At 36.6% G+C, this 23,778-nt stretch overlaps 1 protein-coding gene across 2 annotated transcripts in view; it reads right to left on the bottom strand.

The window, feature by feature from the left end:
- LOC120419068 (uncharacterized) overlaps positions 1–23,778 on the bottom strand; it is an 89,012-nt gene that overhangs the window by 48,257 nt on the left and 16,977 nt on the right. Inside the window, exon 2 of one of the 2 annotated variants that reach the window (XM_039581646.2) lies at positions 8,349–8,390. The exons of the other annotated variant lie outside the window; for it this stretch is intronic. The gene's annotated coding sequence lies outside the window, so the exon portion shown is untranslated. The remainder of the gene's footprint in view (positions 1–8,348; positions 8,391–23,778) is intronic. 2 annotated transcript variants of the gene reach the window in all.

The raw sequence follows: 23,778 nt of genomic DNA, 5'->3' as shown, positions 1-23,778 counted from the left end.
ACAAAAGAAAAACAAATATTCGATATAAAGAGTTGTGTCCCTTTTAAATGTTTCAGTTGATTATAAAATTTCAAAAATATTTTTTTAAAGATCAGCAAATTTCATAATTTAATTATAACTGAAAAATTCTAGTTTAAGATTTTTAAATAGTAGACATTTTTTATTTTGGATTTAAAACTGACATTCATAAAAGAACAAATATTCGCGATAACGCACTTTTGAAATGTTAGAGTTTGTTCTAAAATTTCAAAAATAGATCAAAATAGAATTCCAAAATGTAATTTTAACTGAAAAATTCCACCTTTTATTTTTTTATTTTGGATTCAAGACTGACATTGACAAAACATCAAATATTCGAGCGTATCCTTTGAAATGTTAGAATTGATTCAAAAATTTCAAAAAATAATCAAGATCAGCAAATTTCACAATGGTTTCTTTTATCTATTGTTACATTTACACCATTAGTTTACGAGATTTTGGTAATGGGAAAAAAGCCGTTTGGATGAAACTTTGAAAACTTATTTTTTTTTTTGTTTCTGTTTCTTTTATTCTATACATTTAAGCAACCAGAGGCCAATCTGCAATGTCTCTAAGGCAATTTTATTGGAAATTGTTTCAAGTTTTAAGGAAAAATATTGTCAGCAATCATCAACACAATTTTAAAAATCAAAAACTGTAGCTTGGTGGCAATATTTTTGTACAATCAAAAATTAAATTTAGCTGAAATGGAGATTTATAGAGGTTAATTGATATTTGTTTTGTTTGATCTCAGACTATGACACATAAAGTAATATAAATTTGGTATTTTATTATTCCAATCAATTGCATAATTAAGTTTATGTATATTCTGTGAAAAATAATATGATAACTCTAATTTAATATACAACTATGTTGTCCGAGCCTAGTATAAGTGATCAGCACAATCCGGTTCGTTGCTCTAAATCAACCGGAGTCCAAGTCCCCACATAAACGGTAATAACGAGTCGATTTTATCTTTTCTCATATCAAACCAACCACCAGATCAAATCGCATCCAACCAGAATCAGTATCTAGTTTCGGATCACCCATGAAACGAATTTCGCCACATTGCCGCCGTTTCGCCTCCACCAGAATAGTCATTAAAATGGTCAGGTGAATTACAAACTCACCTAATCGGAAAGCATTAAAATAAAACTTTACCCCAATCTCCCCCCTCCGACCCCCTGCATCCACCCCCTCAAAAGAAGTCTTGAACAAAAATAATGTCACGAACCTCGGCCTGCTGGGATCTCCGTACTCGATCGACGACGACGACGACCGGTCAAAGCCATGCAAAGTAACCGACGGATTGCTGCGATTGCCGGTGGGACTTGTTTGTCTCAAAGTCCGTCCCGTCGTCGTCGTCGTCGACATCTCTCGCAAGAGGACAAAACTGATAATTTTGAAATAACCACTCAACTCCTCGCATTAATTAGCAGCAATAACAATTTCAACTGTATTTGTGAGTGTGTGTGTGTGTGTGTGTTTGCGTGTGTACGGAGAAAAAGAAAAATGTTAGGCTTCATTCGTTTTAATTTATATTTTTTAACGACATCGGCGACTGCTGGGAAAATCCAGGGGCGGGGAGTGTGACAAAGAGAGGGAGGAGTGGAGGGGCACGAAAGAAGAAAACTAGTTTTTCATTAACCATCGTGGGGCTCTTTCTGCAATGAAGGTGGAAATTACCGAGGCCATTTAAATACGCATTATATATCTCTTTTATTTTCTCCCTGTAGTGAGTGCAACGCTTCGTAACAAGAAGCAAATAAAAATAGAAAAAATGAGCTCACTGGAAGCATATCTTTAAGATTTTTTAAAGTATGCTTCGCATTAATTTTCCTGTATGCCATTATTTTCAACTAACGTTGAAGTGTTCAAAGTTTTTCCTGATATTTGAAATAATTTATTTTTAAAGACATTTTTTTCAAAATCTTGTAGAATTGGCAACTCTAACTAGCTGTACTTTGGCACGGCCTGCTCGGATTACAAAGCCCTCTGAACGACACACAAAGGTATGCAAAAATCGAAGCGCGAGATAAAACCAATTTGCGTTTCGTCCCATTCTTCGCTGCGGACCCGTTTTTCCGGACTCAGAATAAAGAAAACTGAAATAATTAAAATATTTTTCTAAGCATTTCTGTCGATAATGCAAACGCGATGGCGCAAACGGAGGTGTTTGTGGGGGGGGGGGCAAGGTGAGGCCACAAAACCGGACCTTCCTTTCGAACTTGTTGCATACGTACTTTTACAATTATAAATGATCGCAGCACTAAAACATGTCGTTTCCCTCCTCTCCCCCCTTTTTAAAGCTTGCCAAGAAGAGGGCATCTTCTCACACGTATGTGAACCCCGGCAAAGACGCATCTCTCCGGCTAATTTCCAAGGAACGAGCAGAGCAAAAGTAAAGCGAAAAATAGAAATCAGGAAGAGATTGATGCTGGTGTGGAAAAGTGGTGCTGCTCCCTTCCAGACTCCAACGAGGAAGAAGAAGAAGAAGCAACCCGGGGTTCAGCTCGTCGGACATTGTTATAACAAATGATGAAGAAACAATAAATTTAACTCTACAGCGAGCAAAGGAGAGCGAGCAATAGAAAGAGCTGGGGCGAGCGGAAAAACAACTTTCCCGGCCGACCCTCGCAACTCACCCCACTCGGCAAAGTGTAGTGTTACCCTTATATTGGGTCTTAGCAGGCCGGCCGCGCGTCGAAGCTGTCAGGTTATTGTACAAGTTTGCATGCTACGGGCTAAGCCGGCTCTTTCTCTCTAGCTTGCCTAGTTCATGCGCAAGGCGGAATAATAATAGCGGTTATAATGAATAGGATATGAAGACGCATCGCGCAGTAGGCGGTGAGGTGGGAAAATGCCATGGGGAGGACACTTGGTGGAAGCTCCTTTCATTTAGCGTGTTATCAGTTGCGGATAGAGGGCGAGCTTGCGGTTGTGTTCGTGGTAGACCCAGTTGGTTACTTTTAAAGTACTTGAAACACCTTAAAAAACAAGAAACATTATGCCATTGGTCCCAACGCTTGCTTAGAGCTTAACCTAAACCTCATACCTTCTCAAAAACTGTCCAACTCAAAGTGAAACTCACTTAAGGATACCGTGGAGATTTTCCCTTATCCCCTTCAAAAAGTGTAGCATCAACACTTCCTGTCTTTCAAAACCTTTTCCTTGCCCTGGTGCGCGGTGGAGATGAGAGCGGCCGGCAATATAAGGCTGTCACTACTAGGTAGTGCGTCCATCCCGGGAATTCCTGGGACAAAAATCCCGGGATTTTTCGAAAACCGGGAATTCCCGAATCCCGGGTTTTTTTTAAATTTGTCCCGGGAATTCCCGAAATTAAAAAAAAAAACAAATTTTGGTCTGAAAATTCAGATTTTGTTGTAGGATGTAGATGACAAGTTGAATGCATAGTAATCGATAAGAAATTTAATGCATTAAAATTTGTATTCGTCACATATCAGCATTAAATTGGCTTTTCAGGTAAAATTGTTAAAATTTGAGTTCCGCAAAATTTCTAGCGCTTTAAATATTTTAAATTAGTTACATAGTTTTAAAAGACCGGACATTATATTTATGAATATTAATGATTTAAAATTTGAAACAAATATAATATAGAATAATTTTTCATAATTTTCCGGAATCTGGACCAAATCAGGAAAATGTAAGCCATTTTTTTGCAAAATGATTTGAATGACTTCGCTCAAAACAGGAACAGAACAAACCAATTAGTTCACCGATTTCCAAATATTCTTATTCCTATTCCTGGTTGGCGGTAGTAACTTATAGATAATTTGTAAAATATGTTTTATATAAAACATTAAATTCAAAAAGTGTCTACAATTTTATATTGACTTGTATCTAGGGCGTCCAAATTTCCCGGGTTTTGAATTTCCCGGGAAACGGGAAAAATATTTTTGGAATCCCTGGAATTCCCGGGATCCCGGGAAATTTTTGAAACAGTCATAAAATCTATATTTTCATTATATTTGATATGTTTTTCAAGCTTAAATTCATAGAATTAGCTCAATCATGTTAAATGGAGGTAATCTATACTTCAATCTTAACAAGGATGACAGTTTTTAAATAGCTTAAACGAAATTAAAATAAGTTTTTTTTGTTCTTTATTGTGCTTCGGATTTTAAATGAACTACAATGTTATTCAAATTAAATTAGTCTTTTATAAATTTATTTCTTTTTTATATGACATGACCAGAAAAGCTTGAAAAATTTCTTTGAAAATATCTTTAAAAAAAAAAAAGAGACGACAACAAATAAAATGACACAAGTATGCACCAAGTGACAAAAAGATTTTTTTTCATTTATCGAATAAATCTCGATTACTTTTTCAAAATGTTCTATGTAGATAGGAAACTCTTGGCACATTGGTTGTTTTGAAAAAAGTAATCTAGAAATACGACAATTGCTGGAAAAAAGTTGTAGAACATTGTTTGCAATCCCGAATAAACGCCTTTTGAATGGATTTTTTGCAAATACCATGTGTTAAATAAATTGACCGTTAAAAAATACTTATTGATACTAGTGTTGAAAAGTTCCACTTTCACAAAAAAAAATTTGCATAAAACATATTTTAAAAATTATCTTTAAGTTACTAGGAAAAAACAGGAATACAGTCTGAATAGATAAGGGACCATCCATAAACCACGTGGATACTTTAAGAGGCGGGAGGGGGGGTATGGCGATTGTCCACGATTCATACAAAAAGGGGGGGGAGTAACAGATTCTCAAAAAAGTGTCCACATGGTTTATGGCTGGTCCCTAAGGAGATTTTAGAGCAATAAATTTAAAAATCGGTGTTCTGTGAAATTGTTTTGTTCTATTCCAGTTTTAACCAAAGTCATCATGCAAAAAAAATGGCTAAATAGCTGTCTTAATTCGTTTCATTTGTCCTGATTTGCCCCACATGCCAGTGTTTGATGAAAAATAATTTGATTTGATTTTTTCCAAATTTTAAATTAAAAATATACGTAGATATCTCAATCTTTTCAAAATATACAAAATCAAATAGGAAATATTTAAAGCGCTAGGCATTTTGCAGATAGATAAACTAAAATTTCAATTGTTTTCCCGAATACACCAAATAAATGCTGATATATGCTGAATTCAAATTAAAATGCTTTAAAATTATTACCGATTAAGAGGTATTTAACTGTTTATCTTTTTTTTTTTTTTTTTTCGGGAATTCTCGGGACAAATTATGAAAAATGCCGGGATTTGGGAATTCCCGGATTTCGAAAAATCCCGGGATTTTTGTCCCGGGAATTCCCGGGATGGACGCACTACTTGTATCATTTTATTTGCTGTCACTTTTTGTTTTTATGTCATTTTCAAAGAATTTTTCTAAGTTTTTCTAGTCATGTCATATAAAAATATATAAAAGAAATATAATTATAAAAGACTTGTGTATTTAATTTGAATCACATTGGATAAAAAAAAATAGTTCATTTAAAATCCTAAGCACAACAAAGAGTAACAAAAATCGCATTTGAATTTCTTTTTAGCTATTAAATAAATGTTGTCCTTGTTAATTTTAGAGTATCACTTTTTAATGTTATTGAGCTAATTCTATGATTTAAAGCTTGTAAAACATAACAAATATAATAAAAACATCGATTTTATGACTGTTTCAAAAATTTCCCGGGATCCCGGGAATTCCCCAAAAATATTTTTTCCGTTTCCCGGGAAATTCAAAACCCGGGAAAATTGGACGCCCTACCAGTAGCGTGGCTCACGGATATATGAAAAAGACAAAAGTGTTTAATTTCGAACGCCTCAACCGGAATTTTGTAGCAATATGGCCCCAAAACATAGCCTGAAATTTTGAGCGCATTTGGTTAAGGTTTAGAACTTCCACCATTGACCTGAAGTTATAAAGAAATTTCAATAAATTTAATTTATTTATTTTCAACTTTTTAACTTTTTTCGAGTATATTTTCCTATGCCCTATGATTTTTTCTCAAAGTAGTGGTTTCTTATAGGTTTCGATCCGGGGAACAACTTTGTAGAACATCACAAAGCGCTAGGAATTAATCCCGGAAAGATACAGGCAAATTTTTAGAGCACGTTAAAAAAAAATTCCTAGCTCCAAAAAATATCCTGTATCTTTTCAGGATCAATTCCTAGCGCTTTGCGATGTTCTACAAAGTTGTTCCCCGGATCAAAACCTATAAGAAACTTGAGAATAAGAAAATTTGATTGGGTTTTGGGAAACTTTATCTAAGAAGAGGTTAAAAGTGAAAATTTCCCATAGTAAATCTTTAAAAGTTCCATACTAACTTCAGGTCAATGGTGGAAGTACTAAACGTTAACCAAATGCGCTCAAAGTTTCAGGCTATGTTCTGGGGCCATATTGCTACAAAAATCCGGTCGAGGCGTTTGGAATTGAACACTTTTGTCTTTTTCATATATCCGTGAGCCACGCTACCTACCAGGGATGCCCGATACACAGATTTGTCTGTGTTTCACAGACTTTTTAGCTTGTATCAGACATTTTTTGAGGTGCACAGACTTTAAAAAAACTTCATTAAATTAATATTTTGTAATCTTTTTTGTCGAAACTTATTTCATTAGTCTTCAAATGGTTAAAAAGGCAATTTCTGATGGATCTCAATGACTGTGAATTGATATATTTGAATTTTAGACAAATGCACAGACATACTCAGACTTTTTCACAGACATTTAAAAAAAACCAAGTGGCATCCCTGCGCCCTACTACTAGTGTATCCAGAAAAAAAAATACCCTGTGCGCAACAAGCGAAAAATTAATGCTGATGCCAACACTTAAGTTATTTTCTTAATGAAAAACAACTAATCAAAAAGATCGAAAAATTTAGCAATTTGTTGCAATTTTGGTGATGTAGAGAAAAACTAATTTTTCCTGTTTTCTTTCCTTTCAGAGGCTGTATCTCAGAAACCGTTGGTCTAATCTGTGATGTTTTTGAAGCAAATTCATAGTCAATCTTCAAGAAGGGTCCAACCGGCACATGCTGATCAATTTTGGTGCAGATGTTTGCTTAATTAATTAATAAGTTGCTTGAAAATAATGCCATATTGACGAATTCACCATAAGCTTATTTTAGAACTCAAAGATCTGTGCATTTATCAGTACCTTATGTCTCAATTTGGCTTAGAATTTCACTGTCAAATCTAAAAACTATGTTTTGTCGTACTCGCACCGCCCTGGCCGGTATCATGTTCCAACGGAACCTAAACAACCTGTTTTCTTACCCCACAGCTCAACACCTAAAATCTCAGGGAATACCTAGCCCCACCGATTTCCTCGCCAGGTTTGCGGTAGTTTCGCGAACCAACAACAGCCACAAACCAGACAAATACCTCAGGGTTCTTTTTCCGACAGTGAACCCATCGCGTTGCACTTTGCTTGCAAAAAAAGCAGGCCATGAAGAAGAAAAAACGGGGCAAAACAGCGCCACTATCATCTGCAAACGGACAACGGACGGACGGACGAACAAAACAGAACCCAGCAGAACAACAGAACAGAAACGTACTCTTATCGGGCACACTCCGAGGGAGGAAGGTGTACCTGTGGAATGTTAGACCCCTCCACGCCACTGGCAACCCCTCGAACGAGAAAAGATAAAGCGAGCTGCTCACGAGGCGCAAGAAGAGCACCACAGATCGAGCATTACATAAATAATGTAAACATACACATTAATCAATTAAAAACCGAAGCAAATGCGGCCTGGAATATCGTGCCAGTCCACGAGCAGGCTTTGAACACACAAGGACAGCCATCCAAGCAGGCCATTCGAGCGAGAGAAATAAATTATTTCCTTTTCAAAACAGGCGAAAATTAAAAGCGCTGAGTTGGAATGAGCTTTCCTCACTCTGCGCAGCCCTCCACCCCTCACCGCTTAAAGTGAGTGAGTGAGTGAGGGCCAGGTGAAGAGTTCGCGTGGTGGTTTGCAAATGATATCGACTTGCGATATTCTTCTTGTTGTTGATATTTTCTGCATTTATTTTTGCACACGCTCATCCCAAGTTGCCGAGTACTTTGTCTTGTGTCCGTTTGTCTCTGGTTTGCTGCGAGATGCAAATCATGGCGTTGCCGTGGAAACCGCTGGTCGATGGGTCCTTTGTGACTATGCGGGACTACTAGATTAATCTAGTGACGTTTTGAAGTGAACAATTTTTAAGCTTTAAGTTATTAAACAAATCAATGTTTCAATCTGTGAATGTTTGAAGTATCGAACAAAGGACAAAGGACATTAATGATTTGTCGTTAGATCATTTTGAAAATTATGATTTGTGTGCCTTAATACTATAGAAAAAAAATGCAAGATAAACACCTCAAACTGATGACCACATGTCAGCTTGAATCACGAAGGAATCTGCAACAAAACAAAAAGACACGAAATTAATCACCATTAGCAACAAAGTAAGTGCAACAATTGTGAAAAAGTAACACATTAAGCGCGCCAACCAGAAAGTCGCTGATCGTAAGCCGGTAGGATTAAGCAACCCATCCATTAATCAAAAGTCTTCTTCGCAGTTCTTTAAAACACTGCTTAGAGAAACGTGCCAGTGTACGCAGCAAAGAAGATAAAACTGTTGTGTGGAACTGGAAGGAAACCTGCACCGCGCAAAAATTACAATGCAATTGACCGCTGCTCAGCACAAAGATAAACCACTTCAAGGCGGGGAAAGAAAACAGCTTACTTTACATGCAATCGACAATACACGGACGGCCGGACCTTTCCCTAACAGTACCCAGGCACCACTTTACTTTTATCTATGCGTGTCTCCAATTTCTCAAATGCGGTTGGCACCATAATCGTCTCACGCCGGGTTGCCAGCGGTTACTCGATGGGGCAACTTGAGGCAAAACGGAATCTCTGGGTTTAATTTTGTACTATTGTGTTCAACATTTTAACATAAATTACCGAATTAACATTTGAAGTGGCCCATTTTACCCCACCTTCTTCCCACCAAAGGAAATGCCGTTTCCCTTAGCTCACGCACAATCACGCCACGACCACAAACATGACCAGTTTGGAAAATAGGAAAGAGTGTGCAGTAGCAGCAGCAGCACCACATCCGCAAAAAGAAATTGCCAAGTTTTTAATAATAATAATTAAAGCCCACATTGTTACCATTAACAACGCGTAGTCACTAGGGTGTCCAGGAAATGTTTCGAATCTCTGTTGTTTTTTTTTCAATTTTGATCAAAGTAGACGTCTTTGAATTTGAATAAAAGTGTTGCTGAAAGTAACTGCAATACTCTGTTCTGTACTAGGTTTTGCACATAAAATAAACTTGTGAATTTATTATTCACCATATTGAATTTTCTGTTTTTTTTTCTGAGTAAATTTTCAGTTTATAATTTTGATAAAAAAAAATCTGGTTCTGTTCAGTATAATCTGCTGTTAGCGAAATTTCTTGAAATGCTAAAATGGTTTATTCAATTCTAAATAAACTTATAATATTTTCCCGTGTTGTCAGACGAATTCCCCAGTGTTTCTCGTTAAAATCAATTTCCCGACTTTCTTTTGGTTTTGACCGAGGTGGCTACCTTGAAATTACTATATTTTTTTAATGTGAAAAAGTAGACAAAAAATTATTATTTAACAAAAAAAATCATTAAGTAGTCTTTTAACATTCGATTGCAAACTACTTAAGACAACAGATTGGAAAAAGATATCAAATCCAAGCATTTTTGGCACGAATTCCTTTGATATTTTACAAATCTTTGACAGTAACGTAACTGGTTTAATGAATTAAGAAGGGCGTCCAATTTTCCCGGGTTTTAAATTTCACTGGAAACGGAAAAAATATTTTTTTTAATCCCGCGAATCTCAGGAAATTATTTAAACAGTCGTAAAATCTATGTTTTTAATATATTAGTTATGTGTAGGCTTAGTGATTTTTCACGCTCGAAAATAGCTAATTCACGGGGTCCTCAATTTCAAAACACAAAATTTCACGCAAATTTTGCGGAACGTGAAAAATGTTAAAATAACTCTGAAAATCTTTTGTTTAAATCACAGAAACTACTTTTTATGCTTCATTATATATTATTCTTCAATAAATTAAAAAAATCATAACTCAATTTGAACGTGACATAAAAAAATCTCATAATTTTCAAAAAAGTTTCCACATGGTTTATGGATGAGCTCTATTTATATTTTAAAATGTAGGGCATGCGTATTTCATATCATTTATTGAACTACTTTTCAAATATTCGACTAATAAAACAAAAACGTTTTCGCTGATTTGCTTCTGTTTTATCAGTTTACATTTTATTAAATTTCATATCGAAGCAAGATTCAACAATCTTGTCCAGCCAAAATTAGTAAAATAGTTTGAATTTTCTGCGACTCCAGCCCATTCAAAATAATTTATAAAGGTTTCATCTCTCTTTTCAAAAACTAAATTTAAAATCAATAGGCAAAATAATTTAATTTGAAACGAAATCGAAATTTTTATTCAGAATGAGAACAGAAATCAAAAAAAGATGGCTTTTTTAAGTTTCACGGGAATCATCCACCCAAATAATCAAAAATTCGTAAAAAAACAGGACTTATAAAAAAATCTGAAATGTTTTTAAAAGGTGATTTCAAAGATAAAAAATACTCTGCATTGAATTTTGGATGAAGCAAAGCTTTTCTTTTTATTCTTTTGAAATTTCACATTAAAAAATAAAATAGTAGTAACATTTATATTAAAGCGAAAAAAATATAACTAAATTTTGTTAGTTCCTAAAAAAACTGAAAAATCTAAACAATTCTTCAAATGGTTCATATCAAGCTTTTCAATTGAAAACTTATAAAATTTACTTTAATAGTCATTATGGTTAAAATATTGATGTTATTTGAAGAAAAAAATGAAAATTTATAAATTTCAAGAATTTCACACCGTCCGTGAAATCATCAAAATTCACCAACCCTATATTAGTAATAGAACAAGATTAATTCTACAGTACACACAGTACAGTACAGTAGTTCTTTAAATTTTGTTTATTCCTATTTGAGTTTGATCAAATATTTTAAAAAAATCGTTACAGTTTCACATAAACATAAAATTTCCCGAGATTTCGCGGAAAAAGACGAATTTTGCGGATTTCACGCTGTCCGCGAAATCGTGAAATTTCACTAACCAAGTTATGTGTTTCAAGCTTAAAAGACTAGAATTAGCGCAATACTGTAACTGGTGATAATCTACACTTCAATCTACAAAAGGGCAGCGGTTTTAAAAAAAGCTTAAACTATACATTTTTTTTTCAAGCCTAGGTTTCAACATTTGGATGAAAAAAATGTTTTAAAATGCATTTTACAGGCGTACAGTTGCTTTCCAATCATTTGTTTTGAAAATATCGAGGTATTTACGGATTTTTTTTCGCAAAAAAAAACTCTTCGTGGGACTGTACATTGGTATTTCATGAAAATTTAAAATGTTTTCATAGGAGTTCAAACATGCTAAATATGATTATAAACGCGGGAAAATGCATTTTGACTGGTTTTCAGTTGATTAAACTTTAATTTTCATAAAAAATTTGAAGTTTTTCGAAAAAATATTATTTTCCCCCTTATTATTCATTTCGAAGGTTCGAATCCCGCGGCGGGCGCTCTAAAATTCTTTGTGTAAATATGGGTATTCGGCGCCGTCGCTCCGTGCCATACTTTCATACACTTAGGAGCCCAGGGCGGCGAAGTCCTTGTAGATAAAAAGGAAGACACTAGTGGTTGGTACTAGCAATGGTGGCCGACAGCTATAAAGTCAACTTCGTTTTTTTTTATTATTCAGGCCAACTTTGAAGGGAGGGCGGGGGGGTGACATATACTTTGCAACGGCCTAAGTATTCAATTGTCCATCTATTTCCACAATCAAATCTGAATTTCCAGACCATAATTTGTTTTTTATTCAATTTCGGGAATTCCAGAGACAAAATATAAAAAATCCCGAGATTCGGTAAATCCCGGTTTTGGAAAAATTCCTGGGATGGACGCACTAGAATTAAGCATTCATTGAAATTTGCTGCTACAAAGTTTTGAATATAAAAGCATATACAGAGCCAACTCGTTATTGGCAACACGACTATGCGACACATTTCCTCTCGGCAGAAATGTCAGATGAATGAGGCTTACTTAATTTTTCTTCTAAATAGTTGATCGAAACCCAATCTAAAACTTTACACAATAATGAATAGGTCTTATAAGCTATTGTGTTGTGTTTTATATTATTGAAAAAAAAAGAATTTTTCACACTGAAAATTAAAAGAATAATGGAAATCAAATTGAAATATAAATCAATTTAACTACACCCAGTGCCCACGATTCCTTGACCTCCCATCTAAGACGGCCTTGCCAAGGCAGAACGCAGTTATGTGCCCACATTATTCCAGCCAACATTCGCGCCCTCGCCTCCAGAAATCGCAATCACCGCGAGATCTCGCAGCAAGCCATGCTCCAGCATCCACCCGCCAACTACGACTCCAAAATGCATGCATCGCACCCTCTCTCCTCTCGTTTCATTTTTCTCTTTGTGTCTCCCCTTCGCACGTGCACCTGTTTTCAGCTGCTTCCTCCCCCCTTCAACTTTCCTTCCTCCTCACCTTATTTTAAGTGCCATGCCACAAGTGTGTGCCTTTGCACTGCTCCCATTCCTTCGCCCTTAACGATCTCTTCGTTCCAGAGTTCAGCATCCGCGGCCTGCCGAGCAGAGCATCTTTTCCTTCTTGTGTTTGGTATGCATCTCGCGTGCACCAACACATTCTCAGCATTGTGCATTATATGGTAATACTCCTTTTCCGTTGTGTCTGTTACTTGAGTGAGAGTCTTGTTGTCTGTGCGCCGCCGACTAGATTTTCCCTCTCTCGGCGAGAGTGTCGTCCACCTGTTTTCTTTTTGCTTCCCCCCACACTCTCACACATCAATGAGGTGAATAATCTTGTTTGAAGCTGAGCGCAAACGAAGCAAGCCGTGCAATTTTCCTTCGCTCCCGCGCGCGCTCTCTGTTTATGTTTTATGCTCAGAGAGAAAAATTGTACCTCTCACGATCACACACTCTCGCACTCCCCAACCGACTTTTCTTTTGGCCGAAGAAAGAGAGCGAGGTGGGGGGAGGGGAGCCCATAATAGCTCCCATTGTAAACAACACAAAAAAGGGGGTGCGAGCGAGACGACACGATTCTCGCCCCGGTGGGGAACCGAAGGAGCTCGCCAAACAATATTTTCCATTCTCCGAGCGCGCAGGGGAAAATTCGCTTGCTCGCTCGCTGGAGGGGAAAATCTCGCAGCAACCCGTGAAATCGGCTCGCTTTGTTTACATAGCCAATTGTGTGCGGAAGCGGTTGTTCACGGCAACCAGCCGACGAGGAAACGGGACGGAAAATGACAACGAGATTTTCCATTTTTCGCACAAACACAATCGCAGCAGGCGCTTTGTGTGATTGTGATGGTAGCTGATGGGGAGTTTGGGAGAAGGGGATTTGGGGGGAGACTATCTCCTCCCTACCCAGGGGGTGGCAAACCCCATTCTTTGATGCACACGAACTCACTCCTGCTTTGTCTGGGTGTTTTTGTGTTTTCTTTTTTGTTTGTTTCATCGCAGATTGTACATAGCGAGTGGGATGCTGTTTTATTTTTCAACGTGTATTTGGGTGGAAATGCATGGTGAGGAAAAATCGATGCTTTTCAGGATGTTTGTTTGTTTTGTGAGAGGATTTTTTCGATGTTACACGAATTTGTTGCATTCATGGGATTGTGTGTTTTGGATGGGTAAAGAAAATGAAAATAATGTTGTTCTGGACTTTTCCATTTAATGAATCTTTTTTGTGAGTTATTGATAGAAAGGCACTCCAATAGAATTCATAATCAAAATTACATACATGTTCACAAAACCAAATGAATTCCAGCAGTATCCATCTTCACTGAGGAAAATCTGTGATCAAAAAAAAGCAAAATTATATTTTAAAAAAACTGCTAGATATTTTATTAGCACTGGCTCAAGTTCTCTAAGCCAAACCGGTCTCATTCAATACGGTCCAGGGCCCTTAACTGCGCAATTGAATTATTTGAAAATGGAAATAATGAAAAAGGTAAAAACCAATGGTGTCAATTAATACAAAAATCCCTGTCTCTTCCCAGCTCTCGACCAAAAATATTATTGAAATTTAAAATTTGTAATTGAAAACATTTTACTAGGTATTGTTTTGCATGCTTTCATGCATTTCCCTTTTTTGATTTTGAAAATATATATGAAACAAGCCTAACCCGACAAACTTCGTCTTGTCTTTTTTAGTTTCTTGTCGTATAAAGCTTGTTTGCTTATTCAGCCTCCTTTGATCAAAATTTGACTTTACGTAAATTTCCCAAACAATCTGCAGATGCTCCGGAATCGGTTTCAGAGTGGCCAAAGTGTCATTTTTTTAGCATATAAACCTTCCTTGGGCTTACACGAACCTAACGCAACAAAAAGCGTTCCGTGTTCAACTGATTCGCGTTCGAACAAAACCGTCGAAACTTTTTTATCTACATAGATAGATTAAAAAACTTAAATGAAATAAAAAACGAGATATTTGAGAGCTGTGACAAGAAAATTTGAAATATTGCTTGGAAAAAATACTTCTGTGGTAATTTACAAAACATTTAACATTTATTTAAAATACACATCTGGAAATCTTCGGCAGTGCGTGGCCGAATGGTTACGCTGTCCGCTTTGTAAGCGGATGATTCTGGGTTCGATTTTTTTTTTTTTTAAATTAATATTTATTCAAATTTCTTTTCCATGTACATTCATTCAGTTAAAATATTATTGAGTGTCCAATCACAAACGATGACTTTTCACCTCAATTTTAAATACTAGCAACTTTCATTTATTCATGAAATATTGTAGCTTTCGCTATTCAGTGATTTCAAATGTAGGAGGTCCTACATGTACAAAAGGGAAAAGGGATACCTTAAAAATAACTTATAAACTATATAAAGAGCGGATCAATGCAGCTGAAGACTGCAATGATTTTTGTCGACATGCATCAATTATCTTATTGGACATAACATCCAAAGTGTCAACTTCGGCTAATTGATGAAGTTCACTGGTGCTGAACCAGGGAGGAAGTTTCAGAATCATTTTCAGAATTTTGTTCTGAATCCTCTGAAGTTTTTTCTTCCTGGTTAAGCAACAGCTTGTCCAGATCGGCACAGCATAAAGCATGGCAGGTCTGAAAATTTGTTTATAAATTAACAGTTTATTCTTGAGACAAAGTCTAGAATTCCTGTTTATAAGTGGATACAAACATTTAATATATTTGTTACATTTAACCTGGATACTTTCAATGTGATCCTTGTAAGTAAGGTTTTTGTCAAAACCAAGTCCAAGATATTTCACTTGATCCTCCCACTTTAAATTTACCTCATTCATCTTTATAATGTGATGACTTTTTGGTTTAAGAAAATCAGCCCTTGGTTTGTGAGGGAAAATAATAAGTTGAGTTTTTGCAGCATTTGGAGTAATTTTCCATTCTTTCAAATAAGAATTGAAAATATCCAAGCTTTTTTGTAATCTTCTTGTGATGACACGAAGGCTTCTGCCTTTGGCGGAGATGCTTGTGTCATCAGCAAAAAGTGATTTCTGACATCCTGGGGGCAAATCAGGCAAGTCAGAAGTAAAAATATTGTATAAAATTGGACCCAAAATGCTTCCTTGAGGGACGCCAGCACGTACAGGTAGTTGATCAGATTTGCTATTCTGATAACATACCTGCAGAGTACGATCCGTCAAATAATTTTGAATAATTTTCACGATATAAATCGGAAAATTAAACCTTTTCAATTTCGCAATCAATCCTTTATGCCAAACACTGTCAAATGCTTTTTCTATGTCTAGAAGAGCAGCGCCAGTAGAATAGCCCTCAGATTTGTTGCTTCGAATTAAATTTGAAACTCTCAACAACTGATGAGTAGTTGAATGCCCAAGGCGAAATCCAAACTGCTCATCAGCGAAAATTGAATTTTCATTAATGTGCGTCATCATTCTATTAAGAATTATTCTTTCGAATAATTTACTAATAGATGAAAGCAAACTAATGGGCCGATAGCTTGAGGCTTCAGCAGGATTTTTATCCGGTTTCAAAATCGGAATTACTTTGGCATTTTTCCAACTACTGGGAAAATATGCCAAATCAAAACATTTGTTGAAAATTTTGACAAAGCAACTTAAAGTTGCTTCTGGTAATTTTTTAATTAAAATGTAAAAAATGCCATCCTCACCAGGGGCTTTCATATTTTTAAATTTTTTGATAATAGATTTTATTTCATTCAGATCCGTATTAAAAACTTCATCTGATGAAAATTCTTGTTCAACAATATTCTGAAATTCTATTGAAATTTGATTTTCAATAGGACTCAGAACATTTAAGTTGAAATTATGAGCACTCTCAAACTGCTGAGCAAGTTTTTGAGCTTTTTCCCCATTAGTTAATAGAATATTATCACCATCTTTTAAAGAAGGGATGGGTTTTTGAGGTTTCTTAAGAACCTTTGAAAGTTTCCAAAAAGGTTTGGAATAAGGTTTAATTTGTTCGACATCTCTTGCGAACTTTTCATTTCGCAGGAGAGTGAATCTGTGGTCAATAACCTTTTGCAAATCTTTTTGAATTCGCTTCAGTGCAGGATCACGAGAACGTTGATACTGTCTTCGGCGAACATTTTTCAGACGAATCAGAAGCTGAAGATCGTCATCAATAATGGGAGAATCAAATTTGACTTGGACTTTAGGAATAGCAATATTCCTAGCATCCAAAATTGCATTAGTTAAAGATTCCAAGGCTGAATCAATATCAGCTTTGGTTTCTAAAACAAAATCATGATTTAAATTATTCTCAATATGATGCTGATACCTGTCCCAATTAGCTTTGTGGTAATTAAACACAGAACTATTGGGTCTGGTAACTGCTTCATGAGAAAGTGAAAAAGTTACTGGAAGATGATCAGAATCAAAATCAGCATGAGTCACTAAAGGACCACAATACTGACTTTGATTTGTCAACACCAAATCAATTGTTGATGGATTTCGAACAGAAGAAAAGCAAGTTGGCCCATTCGGGTATAAAACCGAATAAAGACCAGAAGTGCAATCTCTGAACAGAATTTTACCATTGGAATTTACTTTTGAATTATTCCAAGATTGGTGTTTGGCATTAAAATCACCGATGATCAAAAATCGAGATCTATGCCGAGTAAGTTTATTCAAATCCCCTTTGAAATAATTTTTATTTTCCCCAGTGCATTGGAATGGCAAATATGCAGCTGCAATCATAATTTTCCCAAAAGAAGTTTCAAGTTCAATGCCCAAACTTTCAATAACTTTTAACTTAAAGTCACGTAACGTGCTATAAGTCATACTACGGTGGATAACTATTGCAACTCCACCGCCATTACGATTCATTCGGTTATTAGTTATAACTTTATAATCTGGATCACTTTTTAAATAAGTGCCAGTTTTTAAAAATGTTTCGGTTATAACAGCAACATGCACGTTATGAACTCGTAAAAAGTTGAAAAATTCATTTTCTTTCGCTTTTAAAGAGCGAGCATTAAAATTCATAATATTGATGGAATTACTTAGATCCATGATTAAACTTCAGGGTAAGAACAACATCATTCGCAAATTTTAATCCAATCTGGATTGCTTCCATCATGGATGTAGCATTACTCATTGTTTGAATCAAACCAAACAGTGAGTTTTGCAAAAAAGTCATTTTTTCAAACGTAACATCGCCGAGATCAGAAGATCCCAAAGCGTTGCCAGCAGAAAAATTTTCAAATGAGATTTGGTACCTGCCCAATTTCAGAAAGATTGGTAGAGGATTTAAAATTCGTGGATGAACCCGAAACGACGTTAGCATAAGAAATGCCATTGTTGTTACCTAACTTTTCCACGGTAGGGGTATTTCTAGAATTGTTCGAGTGAGACAGCACGAACGTTTGATTTAAAGATGCAGGTACAACCTGACTTTGAGAAAATTTCGGTTTGGATTTCGGCTGATGCTTAGCGCGAGAATCCAAAACCTTTTTTCTGATGGGGCAATCCCAGAAATTTGATTTGTGATTTCCACCACAATTTGCACATTTAAATTGGGTGACTTCTTTCACGGGACAATTGTCCTTGTCGTGAGAAGAATCCCCGCAAACCATGCATTTTGGAACCATGGCGCAATGATCAGTACCGTGACCGAATGCCTGGCAACGCCGGCACTGGGTTAGATTCTGGCCATTACCGCCATGTTTCTTAAAATGCTCCCACTTTACCCGTACATGGAACAAAAACTGAACTTTGTCCAAAAGTTTCAAATTGTTGATTTCATTTCTGTTGAAATGAATCAGATAAAATTGTGAAGTCAAACCAAAGCGAGAAATATTCCCGTTTGATTTTTTCTTCATTGGTATTACTTGGGATGGGGCAAAGCCAAGCAACACCTTAAGTTCGTTTTTGATCTCATCCACCGACAAGTCGTTGGAGAGACCTTTCAAGACCGCCTTGAATGGCCGAGCATTCTTGGTCTCATACGTGTAGAAATTGTGTTTGTGGTTTTTCAAATAACCAACAAAAGTTTGGTGATCTTGTAAAGATTCCGTCAACAAGCGACATTCTCCTCTTCGACCAATCTGGAACGAAACCTTCAAATTGCAAGTTTCCTTGCAATTCTTCAGTTGCGTTCGAAAGCTGGCCAAATCGGAGACGGAAGTCACTACAATTGGCGGAGCCTTTACTCGTTTCTCGACGGCAGAAGGCTCAGTACGAGGAGAAGGTTCCTTGTCATCAGTTTCGGATAAAACACCGAAACTGTTTGTCAATGGAATTGGAGGATTGACCTCACATTCAGAATCAGAATCAGACCTCAGATGAGGCTGTTTTCTTTTTCTGTTTCCGTTAGCCGGTTTAGCGTTCAAACGCTTCACCGACGTAACGACCAAATCTTCAGAAGATTTGCGTTTACCTTTGTTTTGACGCATTTTGCAAGCAAAGTTCTCTTAAAAAGATGGCTTCGTTTGTAAAATACAACAAAATTTCAGGTGGGGTTAGTCTTGAAAAGACTGTTTAGAATTTTGGAAAATAACTCAGGTAGTCTTTGAAAAGACTGTGAATTTTGTTTTGAAATAACTCTGAGCTTAGGTAGTAAAAAATACCGCAGCTCTAGTGTCCGTTCACCACGAAGGTTCGCAAGACACTGATTCTGGGTTCGATTCCCATCTGCTGCAACCTTCCATCGGATGAGGAAGTAAAATGTCGGTCCCGGCCTTGGTTGTTAGGCCGTTAAGTCGTTCCAGGTGTAGGAGTTGTCTCCATGCCATAAGTACAAACAACACACCAAACCAAGCCTACTCCGGTGGAATCGCTGGCGGTGATTGGACTCGCAATCCAAAGGTCGTCAGTTCAAACACTGGGGTGGAAGGTTCCTTGGAGTAGAAAGAGGTTTGGGTGCTCTCCCCATTCAAGCCTTCGGACTTCTAGGTTTGAGCAGAAACTTGCAATAGAGACCACAAAAGACCCGAGGGTCGTTAATGTGGATGGTTTGATTTTTTGATCTGGAAATGAGTACATCTTTTATGTCAGAAAAAATGTGTGATTTTGCCACTTTTCTGATTTAATGTCATTTTTTCAGTCTAAATTGAGGCAAATTTACATCATAAAAGAGGTTGAATATTACTTTCTAAAATTACTCCCTCCCATTTTTACACAATTTTTTACTGGGTAGAAAAAATAGTTGCAGTCTTAAAACAAAACATTTTATCATTAAAGGTAGAATTCCTAAATTCCTTATTAGTAAATTTTTAAATAATTTGAAATGTTTTGGAGTCTAAGTCTCAAACGTTTATCAAAAGGGCACTTTTTTAAGGAAATAAAAAAATAGAAATAAAATAGAATTATTGCAATTGTAACTGTAATTGTAATTGAGAGCCTGTTAGTTTACAACTTTTTATCGGGTTAAGGAGGTAACTTTAACATAGAAAACGGAGATAAATAAACCAACCAAATGATTGAAAAAATAAAGCTGAAAATCAAAGTTAGATGCGGAAGGCACACAGCTTTTGAACGAAAAAAGAGCTGTTTTTGTCTTTGCCTCGATCGGCAATCCGATGGCTATAAGTTTGCTTGACACCCCGGAAATCTATATTTCGTTGTTCCTTTGCTTTTATAATGTCTTTATCTCAACAAAAAATATTCAACGATTAAAAACCAGACGATTAAAGACCAGATATAAATGGCCATAAAGTACCAATGATACAAAACAAATGGTGACAGTTAAAATTTCTCAATTATTTGAAGATTTACGAATTTATTATATCATATCCAAAAAGAAAGCAATGTTATTATTATTATTTTTAAGTACAAATTGATCATTTAATTTGAAATATTAACGGGGATGATATTTATATTTTCATTTAGAGCGAATTTACAATTAGAAATTTATATGTAAATGATTGATTTTAAGGCCATCAAAATTCCCTAACCCATCAGAAAATTCCGTGACTCCCCCTAACATTCCCAGGTCAAATAAAATTCCCTGACAATTCCAGGTTTTTCCTTGACTTTTTGAAAAATCAACACCATGAAATGGTGTGTAACTTCCTATCAATGAATCAGGCAAATTTTAAGATCGCTCTAATTAATTTTTACATAATTTTTCAAATCGATTTTTAAAAGGCTTTTTCAAAGTTGACATTTTCGTTTGAGTCGCAATGCTGGGAATTATCGATGAAAGGGCCCGCGGTATTTACTGGACTGACGACCACTGCCTTAAGGAATCCTTTAAGGCAAGCAATATATTCAAGATTGCGGCCTGTATGGAATATTTACAATATTTAAATTATTGAGATAACTTCCAGTCGTATTAAACTATTTTTGGGTCGTCAACAACTAAGAGACAATAGTTGTAACAAGCTGCTTAAATGAAATATTTCAATCAGGGTCCGGTTAGTCTTGACTTGTTGGGTACTAGCCTAAGATATGATTTCCTCCGTAATATTTTTTATTAGAATTTATTTTCATTCGTTTTAACTAAATTTACTTGATATTTTAACACTGGAACGCCCAACGCATGTCCAACTTACACGGACGCCCAAGGCTCCAAAAAAGTTGGAACGGTAACTTCAACTCGCTGGTTCTCGGGCCTAACTCAACCAATCAAGATGATTCTTCTTTTCAGTGATTTGTTAGGATGTCTAGATGATTCTAGAACTTTGCAGAACTTAATTTGAACAAATCTGTAATTTCTGCGACTGAAAACATCGTTCCACCTTTTTTGAAAAGACTGCCTCCGTGGAATTTTCGGCGATTTTTTTTTACACGCGAAAAAAAAGTTGGAACGAAGTTTTTGATTGCAAAATTACAGATTTGATCAAATTAAGAACTGCAAAGCTCTAGAATCATCTAGACATCCTAACAAATCACTGAAAAGAAGAATCATCTTGATTGGTTGAGTTAGGCCCGAGAACCAGCGAGTTGAAGTTACCGTTCCAACTTTTTTGGAGCCTTGGGCGGTGGAATGTTAATCAGGGTCCGGCTAGTGCAATTCAAGATGGCGTTCAGTACGGCGTTGGTAGAATATTACTTAGATTTAAACAACTTGTTACAAGCTTGTGATCGTTCAATTTTGACTAATTTTGGGTCGCTAAGCACGAATATGACTCTGAGAAACGTACATAATGACGTGGTAGTGATCATTAATGATGAAGGACGTCACCCTAAGGTATCAAAGTAACGGTGGAGCCGCATGATACCACATTTCTCGATCCAGCGCCTACTAAGACGTCCATTAGATCTCCTAACTGACCACAATTTAGCTTCAAAAGTGGCTCCACTTCTATTACAACATCACGTTACCACCTCGCGCGTCCCAGATCCTTCGCTCTGTGTCGTTTTGTTGCAAAATACCTTCGTTTTTATTGCTTCACCAGCCGGCCAGAGAAGAGGACAGACTCGCGAGCTACCCCTGTAAGTAAGAGATGGATGTCGCAATTTACCTGGCTCATATTAAACGCATAGTTAATGTGATAGCTCATTACCTCAGAACAGGTCCCTTAACTTGGGGCTGGTTAATGCGTTTTTTTCTCTGTCTGTGTCTCTTTACTCAATGTCTAAAACCACATCCACAGTTGGAGCAAATCTATTTGGTTTGTGGCCAGTTGCTCTGCATTTGCTTTGGTTATCATTTGTGTTGTGTTTTAGCTTCAGACTGTCTGCGGCCTAGCCGGACTAATCCCATAAAAATGGACAGTAAAAAGTGTTTATAAGTGCCCCTCGTTTTCTGCTAGATAAACTTTGGGTCGTTTGCCAACAGGTGAAAAACAGGTGTAGATGACCTGCTTGTTTTCTTCAAACAGTACTGTTGGAACACCCTAACTAAAATGGCCTAACAAAAGACCCCAATCTAAAGGGGTTGCACTTGCTTTAAAAACCTCAACCCAAAAAAAGCAGTCAAAAAACATTTCCGACAACAACATCAATAAAAGACAAATAGAGGAAGTTTGGCACGTGCACGCTCGCCGGAAAAGCGGAAAACTGCGGCTTGTTTCTTTCGAAGAGGCTATTAATGCTTTCTCTCCCCTCAACCTCACCTCAAAAGTCCGTCCATCACTCAAAACTCCGTACTCCTCGCACAGTTGTGATGTTGTTTAAAATTCCCCGCGTCTCATCTTCTTTCAATAAGTTCTTTTGCCGGAGGTTTTTTTTCGCTGCGCGAACGTTCCCAAAGGGAAATCCGACCCCTCCTAACGATATGATTCGAAGATTTCTAATTTATGAGTTTTCCCCCCGCCCAGCCTGCTGCGCGATTGTTCTCTCTCAATGTGGGACACCGTCGTAGTAGGCGACGGGGAGAGGAAACCGCGCGGGAAGGTAGTACAATATTTTCCACTTTTAATTGCCTGTTACATCATATTTTTATACACGGTACGATATTTCTTTTTTTTTTCTCGGTTTTTCTCCGATTTTCCTGACTCTTGATTCGAGACGTTGCGTAAACATTGGAAGTCTTCCAGCGCGAGAAAGAAATCTTCCGACGATAAAACTTTTTGAGCGAACGGTTATGGTTGATGTTGTTTTTGTTGTTACTAATATCGACAAGAACATTTTATGGCAAGTGAAAATTGATTGTTTGGAAATGTGAACCACTCTACTCTTTTTTTCGTTTGGGTTCATCGCGTTTTGAAGCGATCAGTTGAGTGGTTCTATTTTTTCAGAAGTGTGTTTGGTGGCAGAGCAAATCATCAAGAACAGGGAGAAAATGATCTAGTTTTCACTGGATTGGTGGTGATGGGATGAAAGGGGGAAATGTTGCGTTTTTTCATGAAAAGTGCGTGTTTGTGAAATCGACACGTAGTTGGCGCTGGTTTTCCGGTGCCGGATGATTGAAGAGATCAATGCTTACTTTGTTAGAGACTTTTGTTGTCAATATTCGAATTCAAGTTTTTTACATTATCCTTTTAAACTTTTTATTTTTCAGAAATTACACAAGAATCAAATATTATAAAAAAACTGAAAAAAATAAATCAATGTAAATTTAAAACCAACAATGTACTTCAGCTCCAATAAGTTCGCAATCAGCAGTTTAAAATCGCATGACGATTCTCCGCGCAACAATTTGCATTCGTTATTCTTCATTTGACCGGCACAAAATCCACTTTGCACGATCCATCCGAATCGGATTCATTTCATTCTCATGCCCTGCTCTGCGCCGTGCACCTTACCCCCTCTTCCAAATGAGATATCCTCTCTCTG

The sequence above is a fragment of the Culex pipiens genome, chromosome 2, assembly GCF_016801865.2.
Source record: "Culex pipiens pallens isolate TS chromosome 2, TS_CPP_V2, whole genome shotgun sequence".
Classification (NCBI taxonomy): Eukaryota; Metazoa; Arthropoda; class Insecta; order Diptera; family Culicidae; genus Culex; species Culex pipiens.
Note: the sequence above shows the minus strand (reverse complement) of the source record. Positions and strands in the feature narration are given on the sequence as shown.